Below are 19,089 nucleotides of genomic sequence, written 5' to 3'. Positions count from 1 at the left end.
CCTCTTGGGCTGGGGATGTAGCTCAGTTGGTAGAGTGCTTGCCTCACATGCAGAAGGCTGTGGGTTCAATCCCCAGCACTACCAAAAAAAAAAAAAAAAAAAGGTGGACCTCTTTAGGCACTGATTAGAACCCCTGGCAGATGTCTCATCCACAGTTGAGTCCTCTTCGGGAGAGACTACAGTCTGTTGAATGAGGACAAGAGCCTAATTCCAAAGAGTGACAAGTAGCCAAAAGTGAGACAGACCTGGGTAGAAATTCTGGTTCTACCATGTTGAAACTTGAACACGTTCTTAACCTTCCTAGCTTTCCGAAAAACATAGAATGACTATGTACAACAGATTGAAAATATTAAATGGCATGATGAATTGGAAGGACAACACATGGTAAAATTTTGTAGCTATTTTAGAAAGATGGTTCTTTTCCAATGTCAAAGTTTCCTACACTTTGTCCTGCCTTTGGACCAAAGAACAATCAAGACCAAATTAAAAGTTCAGTCTAGATTGGATGCATTCATATTTTTTGTGTTCCTGGTTTGTTTATATTTTTCCACATTAAGAAAAATAAAAAGTGATCGGGGAAAAGAAAGTTGGGTATGAACATACATCCATTTCAACATATAGATACAGCTCTCTGGGGCATTCTGCAGCAGCCTCAGAGACTGCCAGATATTTTCCTCCAAGTATATGACCTGGAAATATCTGATAGAGGAATGGACATTCATTTTCATTCCATTTGAATCTTGCATGTTTATGCTCACCTTTAACAAGATCATATTTCCAGTTCCTTGAAAATGGTAGCATGAATACAAGGCCATAGAAAGCACAGAGTCATGCTATTATGGTTTGGATATGCAGTGTCACCCAAAAACTCCTGTGTCGATGCAGGAATATTTAGAGGTAAAATGATCTATCGTGAGAACTGTAACCTAGTCTGTCCATTCTAGTTTGAATGGACTAACTGGGTGGTTGTAGGTTTGTAGGGTGTAACTGGAGAAAATGGGTCACTAGGGGCATGCCCTGAAACTGTTCATCTTCCCTGCAGCCCCTTCTCCTTTTTCTTCCTGGACACCATAAGTGGAGCAGCTCTCCATCAGCACACCCTTCCACCATGATGTGCTGCCTCATCTTGGACCCAGAGCAATGAACTCGGACTGAATCTCTGACTGTGAGTCAAAATAAACTTCTTCCTCTAAATTGTTCTTATCAGCTTTTTTGGTCATAGTAATGAAAAACTAACATAGCCATAAATCCAATAACCTGTTTCATCCTTATATTTTGCTTACATTCAGGGCTAACTTCCAGGATATGCAATCAGTGAAGTCACACAGACCCCATGCTGAGACTGTCACCATCCTAAAATTTAAAAAAAAAAAACACATTTTTTTTTTTTACTTGTAGATGAACACAATACCTTTATTTAGTGTTTATGTGGTGCTGAGGATTAAAGCCAGTGCCTCACATGTGCTAGGCAAGTGCTCTACCACTGAGCTACATCCCCGGGCCCCCTCCTGAAATTCTTAATAATTTTACTTTGAATTTGTATTCTGTAACCTAAGTCTGATGGGCAATGGAAAATGTACTGAGAACTTGGATTCTGGCTCATGCCACATCCCAAAAATGGTTTATGGGTTTCTAAGTCTCCTCTTGATGTCCTGTCCCACCAAAGATCCCCTCTGTCCTGTGTCCACAACTGTCCTTTATTACTTGGAGGGAGTAGAGATAGGTTGAGGACAGACAAGTGCAACAGGTGACATGTCAGGGCAGAGCACAGAGAGGCTGGCTACACCCTGGACTGCCTTCACCTGACGTATCTTGTTAGCAGCTTACTAGAGTCTGCATTTCAGCATGAAAAGTCCCTAATTCATCTGTCCCTGATTTAGGTACCAATCCTATCCCATTGTGGAGGCTTAAAGATCCTTGGAGTTCTCCTGTTTGTGCTAAGTTGGGGTATAGGCCCTCAGGAAAGGGATGTACATGGCTGGTTTTTCCCAGATGCTGCCCCCAGCCAAAACACAGTTTAGCAATCTGGCTGCTGGTGAAAATTGAAATCTCCCCTGCATAGCTGGTTATGGTCGGCACTTATCCCTCAAATGTCCTTATGCCCAGGGTTTGTACTTGTCTAGAATATTGAAGTCATTGTGTCCAGGTGCTTGGAGTGAGGATATCTTTCTTCTAATTTACCTGAGTTGGTTTGTTTTGTCACTTCTGGACAGTTTTAGGCATTCATTGAAGGGAATTAGCCACAAAGTTCAAATTGTATAATAGTAATCCTAGCTTTCAGATGCTCTGATATTTGCATTTTGAACTATCATTATACAATATAAATGTGAATGGAAAATTCATACTATTAATTAAAGATGTTAACTTTTCTTAGAACAAAATTAAATAGCAAATAGAAAACAGCATGTGTGTAAGCACAGAAACCATGGTAAAGAGAGAGTTTATATAAACATATAGTGGGCAAATATTTCCTGCTTTTTAAATTAAAATTCATTATTTTGAGCAGATTCTCATGATACACAATTATGCAGCCGCTACGATTAGATCATTCGGATCAGCAAAGTACTGAAGTCCTTTTAAGTGTAGATATCATTCATTCAAAATCCCCTTAGAATGAAATAATACTTTTCTCTCTGCCTCAGGGCAGCCCACTTGTATTTCTATATTATTTATTTTAAAACTTTTATTTTGCCCTTACTTGATTATAAATTCTCCAAGAACAAAGGCTATACCTTATTTATCTTTTATCTAATTCCTCTTAAATCTAGTTAATGCTTCAAACATGAAAGATTCTCAATTAAAATTTGCTATATGCCTGAAAAATCAGAGAAACAAGAATATGTTTGAAATGCTCTCAAGGAGCTTATCCTTTTGTTATGGAAATAAGAAGACAGGGAAAAAAAGATAAATCCAAACATTCTATGCCCAATTTCTCTCCTGAGCATCTGACGCAGAGCTCCAACTGCTTGCTGGATAAGCATCTTGATTTGGATGCCCCATGGACATTTCAAATTCAACATGTCCAGCTTATCATCATCTTTATCTGCCTTCACCTCTATGCTTGCCCAACTCCTCTGGGGATTTACAGCTTAGTAATGACTCCACTATTCACTCTGCTACTGAAGCCAAATATTTAGGCATCTTGCTTAACTCTTTCCTCTTTCTATTCACCATATTGAGTTTATTCATTTCACCTACTAAATATCTTCCCAAAATGTATGTTTTTAAACTCAATTTTCCTTTGCCACTATCCCAGTTCAGGACACATTTATTGCTACACTGAAACAATTGCTTTTGTATCTGTCCACTTTTATTCTTTGCTCTCCCTATTCATCGTTTAATTGATTCATGATATCCAGAAATGTCTGTCAAGTTGATACCAATCAGATTTCATTATAGTGTGAAACTGATAAAACAGTCCTATCCAAATAGCTGCTATTATAAGTAAAATTTCTCAAAACCATCAAGAGATCTCACTTCATACCTACTAAGATGGCTATAAATTTCTTTTAATTAAAATGATGGAAAATAAATGTTGACCAGGATTTGAGGGAACTAAAATCCTTGTGTATCACTAGTGGAAAAGTAAAATGGCACATCCACTATGGAATGCAGTTTAGCAGTTGCGCAAAAAAGAAAAAAAGAAAAGAAAAAGAAAAATACTAATCACAGAGTTACATGACCTAGCAATTACTTTTAGGTTTACACCCAAATGAAGTGAAATAGAGACTCATTGTGTGCCAATGCTCATTATAGCATTACTCACAATAGCCAAAAAGTAGAAACAATCCATGTGTCCATTTTGTATGGAGAAACAAAATATGATCCATAGATATAATGGAATACGCTTCCATCATGAGAGGTAGTTCTGATGTATGCTATGACAGGGATGAACCCTGAAAACACACTAAGAGAAAGAAGCCAAACATAAGAGAATATTTTATGATTCCACTTAAATAATTAGAACAGGCAAGATCATAGAGACACAAATATACAGAAGTTACCAGGGGATGGGGCAAGAAGGAAGTGAGGAATTATTCCTTAATGAGTACAGTTTCTTTTTGGAGTGATTGAAGAGTTTTGGAAACAGTGATGATGATCACACAACATTGAGAATATAATTGATGTCATCGAGTTGTATACTTTAAAATGATTATAATGTCAAGCTTTATTTTTTTAAGTTTTATGTCTGAAAATAACAGTAAAAAAAGCCAATTTTTAAGTCTTTTTAGTTGGTTGTGGACACAATTACCTTTATTTTATTTGTTTTTATGTGGACCTAAAGATCAAATCCAGTACCTCACATGTATTAGGCAATCACTTTACCACTGAGTTACAACCCCAGCCCCTAAAGCAAATTTTCTTTATATGGATTGTCTAAAATATAAATTTAGATTAGCAGAAATTATTCTTGTCATCAAAAGTTTATATGCTGTATTAATTTACTTTTCTATTTTTATATCATGGTTATTTTAAAAAATATTAAAAGTTTTTTCATAAAACTATCTGCAATTTTTATTAATATTGAATTTCATGATTAACAAATTTGAAATGATTACTTCTTTAATGACTGCCCTATAATCCATAATGTCCAAAGCACTCTTTTTAGTACCTGGTAAGATCAGACCAATATTGAATTTTGCATTGAAATAGTAGATATGCCAGGTCAAATATTTTCAGATACTGGCTTTATGCCACTCTATAGCATCTGGTTTCTTCTTGTAAATAAATTAAACCTATTAATGGATTTTCCAATTAACAGAAAATTTTTTAAATGCTGAAATTTCAGAAGCTATTGAAAGTTGTTAACCATTATAGTGCCTTTGATACATATTTTTACAAAAAAAATTACCCACAAATTTGCCACCATTTATCATTTTGAACATTCCATCAAATGTAGATTCTAAAAATTATAAGCCTTCTCCATTCTCCAGCATCCCAGCCCAGAGCATTAATTTATCCAGTTAAAACAGCAGCCACATTAAAAGATTGTTTTGGATAATACCAAGGAATGGAAGAGCTGTGTCATATGGTGGTCCCATTCCTAGTCTTTTGAGAAATCTCCAAACTGCTTTCCACAGTGCTTGTACTAATTTGCAATCCTACACACAATGTATGACCTTACTTCTTCTCCACATCCTTATTAGTATTTATCATTATTTGTATTCTTAATGACTGCCACTTTTACTGGTATGAGATGAAATCTCAGTGTATTTTTTATGTTCATTTCCCTGGTTGCTAGAAATGTTGAACATTTTTTAATATGTTTGTTGGCCATTTTAATTTCTTCTTTTGAGAAATGTCTTTTAAGTCCATTTATTGACTGGTTTATTTGTAGGTTTTTGTGTGAAGTTTTTTGAGTACTTTATAAACTTTGGATGTTAATTCTCTGTCAGAAGAGTAGCACCAAATATTTCCTACCATTTTGTGGCTCTCTCTTAATGTTCTTGTTTCCTTTACTATACAAAAACTTTTTAATTTTATATCATTCCACTTACCGACTCTTGGTTTTATTTCTTGAGCTTTAAGTGTTTTGTTAAGGAAGTAGGTACCTGTGCCAATATATTGGTGTTGATTCCATGTTTTCTTCTAGCAGTTGCAATGTCTGCTAAATTCTTGTCTAATTCATAGGTCTTTGATTCACTTTGAGTTGACTCTTGTGCAGGGTGAAAGGGATCTAATTTCATTCTATATGAATATCCAGATTTCCTAGCATTGTTTATTAAAAAGGCTACTTTTCTCCAACATACGTTTTTGGCATCTTTATTGAGTATCAGATGACTGTATCTATGTGAGTTTGTTTCTGTCTGATGTAGTCCATTGGTCTTCATATCTGTTTTGATACCAATACCATTCTGTGTGTTAGTATAGCTCTGATGTAATTTGAGAGCAAGTATTTTTCATTTTGGAAAGCAGTATGGAGATTCCTCAAAAACCTAGGAATGGAACTATTACATGACCTAGCTATTCCACTCCTTGGTATTTATCTAAAAAAACTAAAATCAGCATACCATAGTGATATAGGCACATTATTGTCTATAGCAGGGCAATTCCCAAGTTGTGGAACCAGTCCAGGTGCCCATCAATAGATAAATGGACAAAGAAAATGTGATACACACACAATGGAGTTTTACTCAGCCAAAATAGGAATGAAATCATAATATTTCTTGATAAATGAATGGAATTAGAGGACATCATGCTAAATGAAATAAACCAGACTCAAAGTCAAGAGTTGAATATTTTCTCATACATGGAAGCTAGAGCAAAATAAGGGGGAAAAGTGAGGAGACTCCATGAAAATAGAAGGGAGATCAATGGAGTAGAGGGAAGGGATTGATGCAGGCGGAGGGACAGGAAAAGGAAGGAATGAAATTGACCAAATTAATATATATATAAACTTTTTATTTTGAGACAGGGTCTCACTAAGTTGCTTGGGGCCTTGCTAAATTGCAGAAGCTGGCCTTGAACTTCTAATCCTGTCTTGGCCTCTTGAGCCACTGGGATTAAAAGTGTGTCCCATCCAGCTAAACCCCCTTTTATGTATAACTATAATACATTTTTTTTTAAAGTTAAAAAAATCTCCCCACAAATTGAAGTTTTGCAAAACAAAATTTAAAATTTCAAAATGCATCATTGTGTACCACTTAAGTCTTCTTTATTGCCATTCTTTTTTTTTTATTAGTTGCTCAAGACAATACAATGATATTGACATATCATACATTTGATTCAAATAGGGTATGAATTCTCATTTTTCCACATGTACAGATTGCGGGATCATATTGGTTATACAGCCACGTTTATACATACAGCCATACTAGTGTCTGTTGTATTCTGCTGCCCTCTCTATCCCCGCCTTTCTCAACTTTTACAGGGATAAATTTAAATGCCTTCATGTTTCTATTTTTCTCTTTTATAACACATTTGCTATATACTTATACTTTTTGGTGTTCCATTTGCTAAATACTGGCAATAAAAAAGTCCCAAATTATTTTAAACAAAAATTCAATCAGAAGTTCAAATAACCATCTAAAAAACTTAGAATCACCACAGGTCACATAGACTTACTTATAAAATATCCTGTAAAGGCTCAGACATTTCTAAAATTGTATTGTTGATAAACAGAACAGAGAAAATAAACAAATTTTGCCACATAAAAGCAGTTTTGTTTATTCAGCATCATCAACTGATAAATTCCATTACAGAGTTTTTATTATATGTTCACTTTTAATATATTACTTTTAAAATATATATTCTTTTAAATATATTTTAGTTACTCTGCAAATATATTAACATGTATTTAATTGGTAATAGTACAGCTTGTTTAATAGTAATTATAAAGTATGCACACATTACAAACAAATCCAAGTACATTTCAAATCCACAAGTTTTTTTTCAAATCCACAAGTTTTTTAATTTAGTTTAAATCACATGTCTATGCTTCACCAAAATTCATACTTGTATTATTGCAAAATAATTTCTTGTTCCAAAATGAACTTCCTTTCAAACAAAATTTCAGTCAGCATTCACAAAAGCACCAACCAAATGAATTTCCAAAAAGGTTTAAATTTTGTACGTTAGATTTTTTTTAATGACTGTTATTGAAATTGATTTCTATTTGAAGTATCTGATAATACAGATAGGCTGGCATTGGTTACCCAAAATTTTCTCTTCTGCCATTGGAGCTAATATATTAATAGTTATAGGCTCATTTTTTATGTGCACTTGAAAACTTTCGATCAAACATGACTAGTCATGTTGCTCTAATGAAAAGTCACTTTACAGAGTGATCAGGAAGCACATTTTCTACATTTGCACACATTGAATTACTGAGTCATAGTTTTCTTATAAAGACTGAGTTTTGAAATAGATGATTTTTCAGAAGATCTGTCTTCTGGTTTTCATTTAGTTAACATCTCACTCAAGTTTTCTAATCAACATCAACTTTCTTTCTTTCTTTCTTTCTTTTAGAGAGAGAGAGAGAGAGAGAGAGAGAATTTTTTTAATATTTATTTTTTAGTTCTCAGCGGACACAACATCTTTTGTTGGTATGTGGTACTTAGGATCGAACCCAGGCCGCACGCATGCCAGGCGAGCGCGCTACCGCTTGAGCCACATCCCCAGCCCCCAACATCAACTTTCTTAAGAAAGAAAATTCAATACATAATTTGCACAAACATGTGCTTTCATTTTTTGAACTTATGGCTACTGTAAGGGTTTGTTGCTAAATAAAAGATCACCATCAAAGAATACAATAAATAACTGCAGACATAGCACCTATGATACAAAGCAACTGTAGAAAATACTGAGATTTTTCTTTCTGCTCATGGCAAGACCACACTATTTCCTGCTCACTATTTCATTTATGTTTAATCTTTACTGTCACATGTTTTCTACTAATGGGGAAAGTTTCCTGTATTGTACAAGCTGACACAGCTGGCTGGTACATCAGATAGGATATTTCTCCAATGACTACTGGCAACCTAAAGGGCTTGGATACTGGTACCTGCTGGGCTGTTCTATCAGGAGTGTCCTGCATGCTCTCTTAAGTGCCTTTCAGAGTTAACCACAGGTTAAGGAGATAATCTATTTGTTGACAGACACCTCAAACACTACAAGAAAAAGCTCTGTAGAAGCTAGAAATTAAAATGATTAATATGTCAAAAAATGAAAAATCTAAGCCAAATGCTAAACTGGACAGAACACTAGAACAGGTAAATCATATTATTTATCTAACCTATAATCATTTTCCACTGGAGTCTTAGTGATGATAATGATATATAAACTTGGTCTTGTCCTTCCCCTTCTTAAAATTCTTTAATTGTTCCTTATAAGATAATGTTCAAATATCTTAGGAAAGTTTGAAGTGCCCCTAGATAAGTCTACCTATCACCTCTCCCCACCCCCATCTCATACAGTAGCATCCACCTGCTTAGAAAAGGGAGAAGGATGGATAGTGGGAACTAATTCAAATTGCTTTTAATAAACTGTCCTGCCATGATTTTCTTGCAAGAGCTAAGATCTCTCACCTGTGTGCCTGGCTGACTTCCTCTTCAGGTTTATACTAAATGTAACTTCTACTGAAAGATTTCTTCTGAACTACAATCTGGGTAAGGAGTCTGCCTTGTGTTTCCCTTCATATCACTTACTGATCTGTTATACTACAACCTGTTTTCTTAGGCATTGCAGTTCAACATGGGAATCAGACATACCTTGTTTCCCATTGTACCATTAACACTAGATTCAGTATGCATGCTGAGCACTTAAAATATTAAATACATAAAAGACAAAAAGAACAGTATATAGTCAGTGACAAATTAGTAGTAGAGAGGTAATAACTGCTGCAATTAGAAAGGCGTAGAGTGCTCTTCAGCTCCGTTTGATTTCACTGTAGATATATTTGTTCTAGCTTTCAAGCTAACATAGGAAGAGTCAGGGTGAGAATTAAGGTTAGGATTAGGGCTAAGGCTAAACAGGTTTGGGCTTGGGAAATACATGATGATTGCAGCAGTTTACCTAAAGGACATATGTAAGGTCTTGGAACAAAATTTAAAAGTCCAAGGGGGACCCCATTATAGAAGTTCATAGATTCTAGCCTAGGACATAAGTTGCTTTAACTTGTAGGCCTTGGGAAGCCAGTAAAGGTTTATGACTGGGCTGAGGTGCAGCTCAGTGGTAGAGCACTTGTCTAGCTTATTTAAGGTCCCAGAGTTTGATTCCTCAGTACTGAAAAAATAAATAAAATTGAGTTCGTGTTTCATAATACAGTCTCCCAACCTATTATGTTTTGACTTAAAATTGTTCACCTTTACAATGCTGCAAAAGTGATACACATTCAGTAAAAACCATACTTAGAATTTAGAATTTTCCCAGCGAGACATATGTGGTATGATACACTCTTAAAATACTGGGTAGCTCCCTATTGGCCACACAATCACAAAAGTGAACAACTCATACTTTACAGCATACTGAGTTTCCAAGTTGTATTGCTCAGCAGGTTAAAAATGCATTATCTTAGATATTTTCCATTTATGATGGATTTATTAGCACATAATCCCTCATAAGTAACATCAGTATAACTCACTGGACTAGTTATGCCAAAGAACAAACTGAAAGTCCCAAAGCTATGACTTTCCATTAAGTACTTCCTTAATTTAGAGTCACATCTGGGTCTGCATTCCATAACCAAAATCACAACCCCACAGAATCTAAACAAAACAGGCAATTAATTCCTGTGGATGCCCCCAGAGACTCCTAGAAGTTGAAGAAAGCCATCTTAATCTTAAAAACAAACAAAAAGACAAAACAAAACAAACAAACAAACAAACAACAACAAAAAAAAAAACACCACAGTGCTATCATTTCAATAATTGGGGAGGGACTTTGAATCCTTTCATGAAGTTTGGTATTCCTCATGGCAGCAGTGTTTAGGCTAGTTTCTATGAATTTGAATACTCTTGGTATGAAAGTGTGCACAGATGTTCCTTTTACTTTTAAGCTAACTTCATCAGTCAAATGGAAGCCAATATAGAAATGTACAGTTTGCCTTCCTCCTGACACACATATACACAGCACCAAGCCACATTACTCAGAAGTGAATTATTGTCTTAGTACAAACCTGTCACATGCCATGTTTTAAATACAGTGCTCTAGTAATGACTATCCCACTCCCTGTTCCTTGGTTCCACCTCCCACTGACCTGGGATGCCTTTCATTTTGAATTGGAGCACCCATTAAAGGAATCCAGGATGTTTCCTTCTCCATTAAAACAAGAACATTTTATCATATACTACTTGGTTGGTTGCCACTATGTAACAGTCTTTCCAGCCATGATACAAAAGTACATGTGGCTCATCAGTCCTACATACCAGTGCACATGACAATTTGGATGGAGTACACTTAGTCAATTCAAATGGCAGAGAGAACAAAACTGGTAAATTTTACAGTTCAGCAGTAAAATAATAGTACCCTTTTTATTTAACTGACATGGCCAACAATCCTGCCTTCAAAATATGTATCTGAAATTTTCTCTTATACTGAACTTTCACCTTTCAGGGATGCAACTAATAATTTTGCTTATTCAGAGACAGAACCAATAATTTTGTCTCTCATACTTTAGATTGACGATGTATTCTCTTTTTTAAAAAATATTTTTAGCTATAGATGGGCAGGATATTTTATTTTTTATTTTTTTTTAAAGAGAGAGAGAGAGAGAGAGAGAGAGAGAGAGAGAGAGAGAGAGAATTTTTTAATATTTATTTTTTTAGTTCTTGGCAGACACAACATCTTCGTTTTTTTTGTATGTGGTGCTGAGGACCGAACCCCGGCCACACGCATGCCAGGCGAGCGTGCTACCACTTGAGCCACATCCCCAGCCCAGGATATTTTATTTATTTATTTTTTAATGTAGTGCTGAGAATCGAACCCAGTGCCTTGCACATGCTAGTCAACGACTCTTCACTAAGCCACAACTCCAGCCTGACAATTTGTTCTTGAAGAAACAAAACTGATGTGATTGTACCCATCAGTCATCAGCAAAACATACCATAGTTAAGATAATGTCACTTAAATATTTTCTGTGCTTTTAAGATAGTGGCCTTCTCCAAAGAACTTTTTTTTTTTTTTTTTTTTTTTTTTTTTTTGCTATATTGCAATAAAAGAAAAACATGTCTGGAAACATTTGCTTCTAACCACAAAAAATGAATAATGTCTTATTGTGGATACCACCTTGTTTTCACCAGCTGTTTTCTATTCTCATTGTTAGGAACTTGGATAGTGGTTTATTTTAATGCAAAAGATGTGTTGAACATATTACAAGAATGAGTCCCATATATATTAACAGGTGACTGTGGAATCACCAGAAAACCTAATCTAATTTTTTTTTTAAGTAGGATAAAAGCATTCAGGACTGAGTCAGGCATTGAGGATATCTTTTGCTGTGAAAATTAAAAATCCAGAGATTAACGGCAACTGGAAAAGTGTAGTAAAAATTAAATCATATACTATTAGATTTTGATTATTAAATTTAAGTAACAGACCCACCAGTCCAATGCAGTTCAGGAGACCAGATCTCTAAGCAGCCCATCTTTGAGTCTCTAGCACAGCCTGAGAATATTATTGGCCATTGTGATCTTCTTGAAATATTTTATTCACAAAGGGAAACAATTAGATGAATACAGGGTAGAACTAAATTATTTCTCAATAGAAAGAATGACATGTTTTTTTATTATTATACACTCATGCTAATTCTTCTTCTGCACATAGAGGACAGCTACATGTAAAACCAGAAAAACATTAGCAGATCAAAGTCAATGAGAAGCAGTTAAGACACATAAGACACTGTCCAGACAGCTGTGATAAGTTTTGATCTCTCTGGCAGATGGATTAAATTCTAATAGCCATAATGCCTAGGTGCTAGATTCTCTTTAAGAAACTTATGTGAACCAAAGCACTTTATTAACCATAATAAATATTCAATCATAGCATGCACAAGGGAGCCAGATGCTCTCAAGAATACAGCCTCCATAGACAGGCTTCTGACAAAGCTCCTCCATCCTTTCTGGCTTTCTCTTTAACCCACTTCCTCCTGTTCTCTCCTGTCCTGGGAGGAGGGAGTTTTGGTTTTCAATGAATAAGTCTGCTTATGATGAACAAAGGAAATGAAGGGCTTCTAGCCTGTTTCTCTTTTTCAGGGCATCTTCAGACAAGGACACCTGCACAGCATCTGTAGGAAATGGCTTTATTAAAGGGATGCAAGAGCTTTGATTCAATCGAGTGGACAGAAGTAAAAATTACTGAAAGCCACATTGGTGCCCTACTGTTCTACTGTTCCATACTGGCAACTCAGTCACGAACTGCCTGTCTCAGAGGCCTTGTGAAGGTGATGCAGGAAACCACAATTACCTCCCTGAAGATTCTCTTACCAGGACTGTAATTGGGCCCCACGTGTTACTCAGTGTTAGCCACAATGATGAACAGAGAGCCTGTCACTGCATGTGCAAGAGACAGCCTGGAGCTAAAGGTCTGGGTGATTTTTGAATTGATTTCACATCATGGAATCAATAAAATGTTTCATTGTGACCCACCAAATCCTGCAGACATTACCAGGAAGTGTGAATGATGCCTTGCATTAGACTCTCACCTCTCCACAAAAGAGCAAATGCAATTCTATGATTTGGCCATTAGCTAAACCTAGAGACAAGAAAGGCGGGGGAGGGGGACAAAAACCTACCAGCTCTCCCACATCTTCCTTACTATGAACCCTTTTACTTCTCCTCTTTCTCAGACTGGATTTTATTTTAATGGGGAATTCTACCATGAAAACTACATGCTTCCATCAAAACGTATTTTGATTTTATTTTAAATTTGGGCCATGTGAAAGAATGAGCAGCAAAAAGAAAATTTTGCAGTATTGTGCCTGTTGTCACTTTACAGCTTAAGGAAAGTAAGTTCATAGTATTTCTAACTTGCTTTCCCTGGTGAAATCCCTAAATCCCAATTCTAAATTTCTTTTTTTTTTTTAATTTATTTATTTCTATTTATTTTATTTTTTTCAAATTCTAAATTTCTTAAATGTTTACTAGGGGAATCTGGATTCCAGACCAAAAGATGACTTAGAAACCCTTAAGTTGCAAAGGGTGATTAAATTGTTATTTGAAACTATGTGATTCAAAGAATTAATTCAAATCATAGATCTTAGAGTGTGGACTTTCCCTAGAACCAGCAAATCATGTTTCGCTGCTGGAAGAAGGCTGTGAGCCAGCCCAGCCTTGAACACCCCCTTAGTCACAGCTGAGTTTTCTAACAGTGGTCCCTTCTCAGAAGGAAATGGAGAAATAAAATGAGCATAACAAACCAGTTCTCCATCAAGAATATGAGCCAGGGTCTGGGGCGGTAGCTCAGTGACAGAGTGCTTGCCTAGCATGTGTGAGGCACTGGTTGGATCCTCAGCACCACATAAAAAATAAATTAATAAGCGACAACAACAAAAAGAAGACAACAAAGAAGAATCTGAGCCATGAGACAGAAGAACTGAATGAATAATATGATGGGTACAGAGTTGGAAGAAGGATCATGAAGTGTTGGACCACATAGCCATATTGGGCCATGTGTTGATGAAACAATTTAGTTTGGGGAAAAAGGTATTAAGAAGCAGTGATTTAAAAAGAACATGCAGACTTACACAACAGAGAAAACACCTCATTTTGTGAATTTCCAGTTCTAGTTTCTGCATGACCCTCTTCTACTTTATTTTGTGTTCTTAATTATCTATGTTCTATTTTAGCTTATGTGGATCTTATTCCTTACATGCAACAAAACTTTTTGAAAAATAGGGTTGAGGATATAGTTCAGTGGTAGAAGAAAGGATTATTACAGGCTCAAGTTACCAATTCACATGTAAAGGTACTTTGTGTCCTGAGTAAGAATGAAAATTTTTAGAACCAAGAGAAAAAAAAGCATTCTTTCCATAATGGATGTTTTCCATTTTTAATGCACAAGGGAACAAAGGAAAAACTCCAACAGTATTTCCACTTTCTATCACCACTTCCAATCAGTGTTATATAACTTCTGGACTAGAGAGATTGTATATATTATGTCTGCCTGTGAGGTTCCTGGATTAACACTGTCATGCTTAATTTTACATATTGGAACTATTGAACTTTCTCCAGTGTTTCCAATAAATCTTTGGATTTCTCAAAAATTTACCAACTCCTACTTTCATAGCCCATATTAAGAACAGTGACATCAGAGGAATTTTGGGGGAGTAAAAATCAAAATGAAACATTGTCAAGGTTGGTGAAGCACTGGTTTTACATTTTTCTTTTTTCCACCTGGTAACACATTTAGCTTTGTTCATTCCCTCTGCATCACACCTCAGTGTGCTTATGAACTGCTCTCACTTGAATGAGCCCAATAGTGTTGTGGTGTGGCATATCCTCTTTCACTATTTCTCATTCTGAAGCACTGCTTGTTTTATTTCTTCAATTTCTGTTCCCCCACCCCTGATATTTCTAAAACATTCACTTGTATCCTTAACTCAGTTAAGGATCCTCCATATTCAGTGATATCTAAGAAGGAGAATTGAACTGGATTGAAGGCATGTGTACAGATGCTGGTCCTGCCACCCATCAGCTGTGTGATCTTATTGCTTAGTTTTCTCAGTTGTATACAGAAAACAGGTTCCAATAGATGACAACCAGCAGCCCTCTTATTTCTAATATTCTGTAGTTTTATAATAAGAGTGGGTGCTTCGAGGATGCTTAATAAATGTTTGTTTATTGGATCACTCCATCATTTATTTTGTGACAAGAGCATCAGTCAGGTTACACAGTCACCAGGATGGTGAAATGGACACATGTGCCTTCCCCATTATTCCAGGTGGCAACATAACCTGAAAAGAATGTTCCCCATAGAAGCAAAATTCAAACTAACAGAACCAGAGTATTATCTCAGGGATTTTCAGATCACGAGAAGCGTCTTGTGTCAGAAGCATGGGGCCCTTACAGGTTGGCAGAGTCTGACAAGTGGGCAGGCAAACTGGTGGTAGACTGTGGGTGTGATCTCTTCCTACAGTCCTTCAAATCTTAACTACTGAACCCGCAAAATCATGACTAATTGGACTTTTTCTATGGAGAATCAAGTGAAATGGTGCAGGTCTTATTAGCTGATGTCAGGTGGTTTTACAATGGAATAAACTGTATTATTTCTATAACGTTATGAATAAGCCAAGACAGAGGAGGAGTAGATGTAACCACAGGAAAGTAAGCTTGGGAAGTCACAGAAATGCTGTGGGGAATTTGAATGCACAAAAACTGGAATATTGAGGACTTAAACAAAAATCATCCCAACTTTCAAGAAATAGAAACCCCAATTGGCATCTGGTTTATATATATATTTCCCTGTCAATAACTGAGGCCACAAATACATCACTGGTCTTATATAAAATAAATGTGATAAATTGTTAAGAGTTAATACATCAGAACTACATAGAAATATCAGGATGTTATAATTAAACCAATATAAATTATAATGGAAGTACTTCCTTTGAATAAGGCAGATTGCCTAGTGACACAGTTTATGAAAACAAGTTTCTTTATATACTAAGAAATAATTTGCCTTAATGTGAGACTGCATTTGCTTTTTTTTAAAGTTGTAGATGGATACAATACCTTTATTTTATTTATTTATTTTTTATGTGTTGCTGAGAATCGAACCCAGTGCCTCCTGCATGGGAGGCAAACACTCTATCCCTGAGCTAAGACAAGCACTCTACCCCTGAGCTACAGCACCAGCCCTGCATTTGCCTTTGCTTTTATATCTACCCCAAAGCACTAATTACAATTAAAATAAGTCATCTCCAAATATCTGCTTTTTAAAAATTTACCACGCCAACAACATCTAAATCAAACCTTCTGTGAGAGGAAACTAGAAGACCACTAAAATGGGTCAGGATTATTTTGAGCAGCCCAGAGATTGACGCAAAAGTTATTCCACTCATTTAATTGCTGGGCAGTTTTTAACCTGCTCAAATTCATATTCAATGAGGTTGAACATTCCATTTGGTATTAGTCTTGTCTCTTAAGCCTCCTATTCTTTCATCAGGAAACATTTATCATAACATCTGGAGATGCACTCAGCTTATCAGTAAAATCATTACTTAAATGAGAACTATCATATCTTGTAATCATATAAATGACAAACCTTGAAAATCAAACAGAAATGAAGTTATGCTGAGATTAGTTTCAAAGGGCACCCCCTTACCCGTGAAAATAAAAATGTGATCTTTTTTTTTTTTTTTTTTTTTTTGAGTATAAAAGTAAAACTTGTTTACTGTAGAAAGTCAAACAATAGAGAGGAAACATTCTTGCAACACTTCCTCATCTTGTAAGGGCACAAGACTATGAGTTAGGGCCCTACCTACCCTCACAGCCTCACGTACACTGACCACCTCCTGAGAAACCTTATCTCCAGACACCACAGAGTCACATAGTGGGTTAGACCTTCAACAAATAAACCAGGGAAAGGGGGGCTGCAATTCATTCTATAATACTTTCCCACAAGTTTTATGTTTCATATTTATTTAAATTTGTGTCAATATAGGTCTATTCAATCATTTAAATAGATTCATAACACACTTTCCCCTGGAGGATTGATTCCAGGACTCCCAAGGATACCAAGTCTTCAGATGTTTAAGCCCCTTGCTTAAAATGGCATAGTATTTTTATATACTTTATCCACATGTTTCCATATATTTTAAATCATCTCTAGCTTACTTATAATACCTAATACAATTTAAATACTACATGTCGTTGTACTATGTTGTTTAGGTAAGTGACAAGAAAGTAGTTACTATACTATGTTGTTTAGATAAATGACAAGAAAAAAGTATGTAGGTGTTCAGTACAGACATAACTTTTTTCTTCAAATACTTTTGATCTGTTTTTGGTTGAATCCAAGGATGTGGAACATGTAGATACAGAGGACGGATTGTATGTACTTTTATAGATGTACCATCACTTAAACAATCATATATTTGTTATTTCTATTTTTTGATAGTCTAAATGCTGCAATATAAATGTATTTATGTCTATTTGCATTATTTCGCAGTAATCTACTTTAGTATAAATTCTGAATCAATGGACTGGGGGTGTATTTAAGCAGTATAGCACTTGACTAGCATGATCAGGTCCCAGGTTCAATCCCAGAATGGTAGGGAGTGGAATTTCAGATAAAGGATCACCTTATCCCCTCAGGCTTCGGGAACTGAAAAAAAAAAAAAAAAAATGGTGCTATTCTGGCTATTGCTGCTGCTGTAATAAAATCTTTTATCTCTTACCCAGGCATCCATAAAACCACAACAGACTAATTTCCTGGCTTTTTCAGTGAAGGCAAAAATCTCAGGTGCTTTCCAGCTTTGATATATATATTTTTTAAAGTATATTTTTAGTTGTTTATAGACCTTTATTTTATTCATTTATTTATATATGGTGCTAAGAATCGAACCAAGTGTCTCACACATGTCAGGCAAGCACTGTACCACTGAACCACAATCCCAGCCCATTGATACATATTTTTTAACCAATAATTTATGAGGGTGTTCATTATCCTTTTCAAATAAGGTGTTAGTTATCTCTTCCCACATTAAGCTGATAGTTTAATAAGCTATTTCATTTGCATGTTATTTAATACCTATAGACTATTCATTCCTATTGCTTCTTTTGTAAACATTGGTTTTCAATGGTATCACTTTTTTTTATTGACACTGAGAGTTCTTTGTATGTTAAGAATATTGGCATTTTGTCTGTTAGATATTTATAAAATATTTTAAAGTCAAATCTAAAATCCCTTTGCCTTGTGGGCTATTGCCTAGGTATCATGCCCTCTCCTCTTCAAAATAAGTGAAAATCAATTTGTGTCTTTGTTGAAATCCAGGTAGATCACAGATTGGCAGGAAAACATACCCCACCCATCTATGTACAAACTCTTTTGTACAAAATAAGGTGACCACACAAAGTACAGGCAAAGACTTCCCATCTCCTTGTAGCTTCCTCTTCCCCCACACCCCAGTATGCTAATGGCAGGGATGTGGCCCGAGACATTATGCTATTCATGCTAGGGTTTCACCTTGTTACACAACACTGCTTTTATGTATTCACACACATCTGTATTCCAGAAGGCTTTCAGCCAGGCTTTATTCTACTTTATTTACCAAGAGACCCTCTTGAACCAAATTCAGTTTGGCCACATCCTTACTTTTCTCTCTCCTCTTTTACATTTATCTATCTATCTATCTATCTATCTATCTATCTATCTATCTATCTATCTATTTATTTATACTTGTAGATAGACAGCATGCCTTTGTGTTATTTGTTTATTTTTATGTAGTGCTAAGGATTGAACCCAAGTGCCTCATGCATGCTAGGCAAGTGCTACAGCCCCAGCCGTTTAAGCTATTTTTACATTCTATTTGTCCTAAAATTTTAGTATCATTTTGAACCACCCCTAATGTTACTAGGATTTTAATAGGATTGCAATAAATATATCATTTAGTGGGAATTGAAACCTGAACTTAGAAAATTCTTATACATTTTT

Source organism: Callospermophilus lateralis, chromosome 8, assembly GCF_048772815.1.
Source record: "Callospermophilus lateralis isolate mCalLat2 chromosome 8, mCalLat2.hap1, whole genome shotgun sequence".
Lineage (NCBI taxonomy): Eukaryota > Metazoa > Chordata > Mammalia > Rodentia > Sciuridae > Callospermophilus > Callospermophilus lateralis.
The sequence above is the reverse complement of the archived record's forward strand: the minus strand, read 5'-3'. Positions refer to the sequence as shown.